The sequence below is a fragment of the Rhagoletis zephyria genome, unplaced genomic scaffold (assembly GCF_001687245.7).
Source record: "Rhagoletis zephyria isolate East Lansing unplaced genomic scaffold, Rhagoletis_zephyria_1.1 Rzeph_scaffold_03825, whole genome shotgun sequence".
Classification (NCBI taxonomy): domain Eukaryota; kingdom Metazoa; phylum Arthropoda; class Insecta; order Diptera; family Tephritidae; genus Rhagoletis; species Rhagoletis zephyria.
Window position 1 is genome coordinate 44,245 of NW_016160908.1, and position 6,842 is coordinate 51,086.

General features: G+C 40.5%; 1 pseudogene; it reads left to right on the top strand.

Annotated features, from left to right (window-relative positions):
* The first annotated feature begins 2,921 nt into the window (after positions 1 to 2,921).
* The window catches only part of LOC108369752 (centromere/kinetochore protein zw10-like), a 7,136-nt pseudogene continuing 3,215 nt past the window's right edge, over positions 2,922 to 6,842 (top strand).

Sequence of the window (6,842 nt, forward strand, 5' to 3'; positions counted from 1 at the left end):
AAGGTACATATGTACGTAAGGTATATTTAAATGTCATATCGACAGAGCACATTTAAAATTCATTATAAACTGGTTTGAGATCGTTAATATAAAAATCATTTTATAAATACACTTGTGATCAGCTGATTAAGTCATCAACATTTTAATCGATTTTGGCGGTTTCTCTTTTGTTTATTTTATGTTTATTATTTTTTCATAAAAGCCAAGCTCATTATATGACAAAAAAAATATAAATCCACATTTCAAACTTTGTGCAAAAATTATAAAAAATCTGCAAATTTTCAGCTAGATTTTCAACTTTTTGTTCAGATTTTTAAAAAATTTTTTGAGTATGCAGTTTGATAGCACATCAAAATTTAAGGGCAATAATGTGCAAGTTAAAAGGGGCTAAATAATCGCGTTGATTTTTAATAATTTTTTTTTGCTTGTAGACATTTGGTTAGGGGCTCGGTTGTCGAAAATGGTAAACTACGCTCTGCTAAGAAGGAGCATAGCAATACTTCAGCCTGTTTTGCATTCATTACGTTTTCAATAAAGTCTTAAAAAAGTTGCCTACTTTTTCCTGACGTTTTATGCTGCACAGCTTTTTTGATGCTTTCGTGAGCGTGCGTGTTGCCATAGATCGGCTCTTTCTGATTTAGCTTTTAATGTGCTATTGCAAACATTACAACAAGCCTTATAACTTCAAGTGTTTACACAACCAGCCTTTGAACACGGGATCCTTAGTCCAAGAATCCAAAAAAATGCGCGTAGGCTTGGTTTGCATCATATTTAAGTCATATGTGTTCAAAAAATAAATATCTTTTGAAGCAGCTGCAGCAAAACACAAAGATTGTAAAGATTTATTAAGAAAATAATTCAAAATCAGATCTACTGACAAGATTTAGTAACAAAGAAAAATTACTGGGAAGTTAAAAAACGTAATTTTTTACACAAAAAACGTCCAAACGTCAACAGGATTCAAAAAACGCCCAAATGACGTTAAAAACGTAAGCCTGGCAACGCTGTTTCCTATACCCATTTGATACTAGTATCGATACTTTTATGGCATCGTATTGAATTCAAACAGTATAAACACAGTACATACACAGCGTAACGACATTGATTTGTTTTTATTTCTGTTTATCTGCTTTTACGCCGCAAAGTAAAGTACGGAATCACATTACCAAGATTGGCAAAAGCTCGGTTAAGTGCAACGTGTGTTTGAAAAATCTGAAATTTGAAATACATGTGTACATATTGTGACGAAAGTTTAATGTATCGGATCGGTATCGGGTACCGAAATGGATGTATTGGGTACCGAAATTTGTTTTAAGTATTGGGTACCGACAATTCAGTACATCACTACCGAACGTTCGGTCAGGTTCTATTCCAAATGAGTTTTCTAGCTCATACGGAGCGGTTTTTTAGGTACGTACCGACATTTGCATTTTATTAGATGATAGCAAGCTTAAATTTTTTACAAATAATGATATTTGTATGCACAGTGTAATACAGAGAACGAGATATTAAGAACATTCTCATTTTTAGGTTCTAATTTGACAAATGGTTGTTTCCATTTTTATTGTTTAACAAGAATTATTCAAAAAAATGCATCCTTTTTGCGCCACAAATGTAACGTCACTCAAGCTGACGGAATTTATCTCCTGTCGGTACCCTGCAGCAAAATTTAAAGACAGTCTGGCAAAGCGCTAGTTCCGCCCTACAAATTTTACAACTGTCTCTGAACTACTGCAAAAGGAATGCAGAGCTGTACGGTTGAAACTCATATGCAGTGTTGCCACTTTGTGAGTAATTCCTCAAAACGTGAGGAATTTTGGGGGCGCTTGAGTATTTTTTGTGTATTTTTATTTTGAGGAGTTTTTGAGGAATTATCTCTCGATATATTTGCAGATAACAGATGCAACCATGTTTTACACAAGAGAGTTGTTAAATCGCTCCGAAAATTTTTGAACAAAAAGCTTTCCGAACTTTTGTAAAGAGCGAAATACACTACACAAGCGGCTGTCAATCATTCTTCCCAGTTCGCCATACACCATGCGAACATGACTCGTTCAAGCCAAGAATTTTAGTTTTCTTCCGGTTCACAATATAAATAAAAGAAAACCAATTCTTCGAGTTTTCTCTCTTGCGTCCTCATTCGGTAAAAATTCCGTTGCGAATGAGGCGATTTTATCATACACAACGTAAGCAAGAATGATAGAATACAAGATTGCGCCGATCAGAGAGGATTTTCGAGCGTAATTTTTGAGTGACGTCACACTGGTGCAGCTGCGAGAGAGCAATGTCAAAACGCGAACAAGAATGCAAGAAGAAGAAGACATTTTGCACGAAAAACGTAAACAATACGAAAAAATTTATTCATAACACATTAAAATAGGAAAATTTATAGATATTAAGCATATATATTAGCTTTAATTAAAGATGAAAGCATTGTTGTGGTGTTGTGCATATAGTCTTTAGGGTAAGTATGAAAAATAATGTTGGGACAAATGTATGTGTTAACTAGTAATTTTTAGCAAAAAAAAAACCGACTTCAACTCCCATATAAAAAAAANTGAGCGTAATTTTTCGGTGACGTCACACTGGTGCAGCTGCGAGAGAGCAATGTCAAAACGCGAACAAGAATGCAAGAAGAAGAAGACATTTTGCACGAAAAACGTAAACAATACGAAAAAATTTATTCATAACACATTAAAATAGGAAAATTTATAGATATTAAGCATATATATTAGCTTTAATTAAAGATGAAAGCATTGTTGTGGTGTTGTGCATATAGTCTTTAGGGTAAGTATGAAAAATAATGTTGGGACAAATGTATGTGTTAAAAATGTTTGCCATTTCAGAATCAACGCTCCCACGAGTTAGTCGAAGATGAAATCTTTGAAAAGTATTATCAAAGGTATTCTAAATAATAATAATACAATCTAAATAATAATAATACAACTTCCGACGCGTACCTTGATGAAGGTGAGCAATTAGTGCGTGAGTCTGAGCACTTGCTGCAGACAATTGGCAGCGAAGCAAATGCCGCACTGCGCCAAGCCAACTCAGAGCTGGGTGCGTGTATAGACGAATTCCGTGAAATGTCGCTGCAGGTATCGAAGGATGTTAATCAATTGCAAGATANGGTTGAGGACCTGTTTCAATGTGTAGAGGAGGCAAATTCGAGCAAGGAGTACTTGGATCATATGGGCAAATTAAAAAGTTTAATATACAGTGACGGAGGCACAGATGTAGATCGCGTTTTCCAAAAATGTGAATGCTACAATACAATAAAAGTAAAATATCACATACCTACATGCGAATATATTAAAACAGAAGTTGCAGCAGCGATTCGAGTTTCTGGTGCAATTCACTGAAAAGCCTTTCTCCCATTCCAAATATGTTACGCTGCAGGTATCGAAGGATTATCGAAGGAAAAGATTATCATGGTCATACTCAAAGAATTTGGCAATTTTGTGCATAAATACATGTAACATCTTGAAACAAGTGCCTTTTATATAACCTAAATATGATTTTTATTACAACCATTAAAAAATATTTGTATTCTCTTGCAGATATCTCCGATGCACACACAGTTGGTACAGCGCCGTTGAAATTATTGCGCCAGTGTTAGCGTCAATTAGATTTGTTGAAAAATGTTTGGCAGAATGTGCTACCCGATGCAATTTATAATAAGACATTTTGCGATATTATATATGATTTTTGTAATGAAATAATACGACGCATACTCGCAATGGAGGACATATCGACAACACTGGCAAGTGAGTTTAGTGAGCTAATCGGTGTCATATTGGAGAAGGTCCCAAGTTATTCAAGGTAAATTTCTGATGGGATTCAATGCTTCGAATTATGTAAATGCTATTTTTTTACTTTCTTCTTACAGCACAAACATGAAGTGATAGACAGTGTTGCCGCCGCTCAAAGAACTTTCTAACCAAGATTAGACGAAAAAGTTACCAAATGTAAGGAAAAATAACCAACTATTTTATTGGATTAACAATTCAGGTCATCACAAATTCTTTTTTATAATGCGTATAGAAAATGTTTACAAACCAATGAAAATCAATTGTTATTTGCATTTTTAAAAGTAAATTATTTTAAGGCTGCCGGCTGGCATCAAGGGCAAGTTAAGCTGGTAGCGTGCGCCGATGAGCGTGCGGACCGGCTCTACAAAGAAGCTATCTCCACGGTTGGACAGCTGTGGCCCGGGGAAGACTTAGTTGCCGTCCATAGGGATGAAATCTCTAACTGGCCGCGAGCCTGGGCCTGGGTACCAGCTGAGCTGTCAAAACCGGAGGAGATACTCGAGTTCATCCGTATTGGCCACGCAGGACTGCCCACCAGCGATTGGAGGATAGTCCGAGTTGGCGAGACCAAGGGGAAGCAGCGTTTTGTTGGCTTTGTCATCAACGAGGCTTCTGTCCCAGTTCTCGAGAGATTGTGGTGGGGTAATAAGCTACGGCTTTTATCAATTACAGTAAAAATCCACCAGAGAATGGATCAGCAAGAGCGGGAAATGGGCAACGCTTCGAGCAGACCCGCTCCCTCAGATATTCTTCCCGACGAAGGGGCCAACAAAACAGGCAACGCCTCGAGCGGACCTGCGGCCCCTGCGTCGGCATCGGTGGCAGGCAGCGTGGGGTACACAGGAAACACCACGAGTGAACCTGTGGACCCACCAACGAGTGTAGCCGAGACTGCGACAGATACTGAGAGCGACACGGGCTCAGTATCTGCCTACGTAGGGTCGGTCTACAGTCGATGGGCAACGCTGGACGAGGACTAGCCTACCAGGTGGTAACAGCTCCAGTAATAGGTAGGATCAGGGCTTGCATTCTAATTAAAAAAGTATATTCTCATTTGTTACTCTCTCAATACAGCGACGAGGACACTGTCTGCATCAGCGTACCGCTGAAGGAGAGCGTTATCTGGCTGGCATCAACCTACATGGCCCACGACAGCCATGCTTTTCCACCCTATAGATTGGAAGAAGCGGTGAAGGAAGCAAATCGCAGAAAGCTCCCGGTCATAATAGGGGACGACTCTAATTCACATAACACGATCTGGGGCTCAAGCGACACCAACTCCCGGGGTGAGTGTTTACTTGACTTTATTCTTTTATACAATCTTACTGTATGTAAGCGTAGGAACGATCCCACCTTTGTGACCTCTGTTAGAAGGGAAGTGCTGGACATCGCCCTTGTATCGAGCGGTTTGTCCGATCGGAGAAGGGACTGGCAGGTGTCCAAGGAACACTCTTTTTCTGACCACCTCTACATTAGTTTAAATCTAAATTTTGATCCTGCTCCTTTAACAGCATACAGGAACAGAAAGCGAACCGCCTGGGCAAAGTATAGGAATACGTTTTCGGCCTCTCTACGCAGATACGCTTCTCACGATAAGTCCTGCTTATCGTTAAGACCTGATGAAGCGAGTCTCTCGAATACAAAGGGTGTTTCTCTCGGTGAGCTGGACTCATCGTCGAAAATTGATGAAGCAGTGAACTTTGTGACAAATGCCTGTAATGCTGCTTTCAAAGCCTCCTGCCCAAGAACCCTCCATACAAAGACGCACTCAAAGTATTCAAGAAGGCCATACAGAGGGCGAAACGCGAATCTTGGCAAAACTTCTGCAATAACATAGAAGAGAGCTCTGAAGCCAACAGGCTGAGGAAAGTTGTCTCGAAATCCTCTTCGAGTATGAACTCTATCCAGAAGCCTAACGGTGACTGGACGACGTCATGTAACGAAATGCTGGAGGTCATTATGAGCACTCACTTCCCGGGCTGCACGGACGACACCTCCGGCTTTTCGCCCGGTCCTAGGGCCTACTTGTCTCTGGGTGATACCGTTAGGGACGTCGTAAGTGAGGAGAGGGTGGAATGGGCTTTAATGTCCTTCCAGCCCTACAAATCTCCGGGCCTTGACGGAATTTTTCCCGCTCAACTACAGGAAGCTAAGGACATACTGTGCCCCCTGCTTTCTCAGATTTTTACATCCTGCCTAACCCTGACTCACATACCACATGAGTGGACAAAGGCAAAAGCTGTATTCTTACCAAAAGGAGGCAAGGCCGCTGATGTGAATCCGAAGGATTTCAGGCCTAAAAGCCTCACTTCATTCTTCCTTAAAACTCTAGAGAGGCTCATCGACGAATATATTCGACGGAATATAAAAAAATTACAACCTCTCCCCGAACCAGCATGCATATTCCAAAGGGAAATCCGTGGATACCGCACTCCATGAAATCGTATCGATGATTGAAAAAGGACTGGCCTTAAAGGAATACACGCTCGGAGTTTTTCTCGATATCGAGGGTGCTTTCAACAATGTCTACCCGAAGTCCCTTCTCATGGCGCGGGTGCAGCGGGGTCTGGTAGATGTTTTTGGGCTCCTTCTTGAGAAGAGAACTATTCTATCTATATTCCATCACAAAGTATGTGACCAGAGGCACCCCCCAAGGGGGCGTTCTCTCCCCTCTGCTCTAGAATCTAACAGTGAACACCCTACTTCTAAGCCTAAAGGGCACCGGTTGNCCTAGAGGGCACCGGTTGTCAAGTCATAGCGTACGCTGATGACATAGCAATCGTGGCAACGGGCAAACATCTTCAGGTCCTGAGTGAGTTATTGCAAAACGCACTCGGTCTGGTTAACATCTGGTCCAAGGAGTGTGGATTTAGCGTCAATCCTACCAACACAGAAATGGTACTTTTCACAAGGAAGTATAAAACTCACTTATTTAAACCTCGGAGTGGCCCTTAGTCTCTCAACCGAGGTCAAATACCTTGGAATTATTCTAGACAAAAAACTTGACTGGAAGCGAAACATTGAAGACCG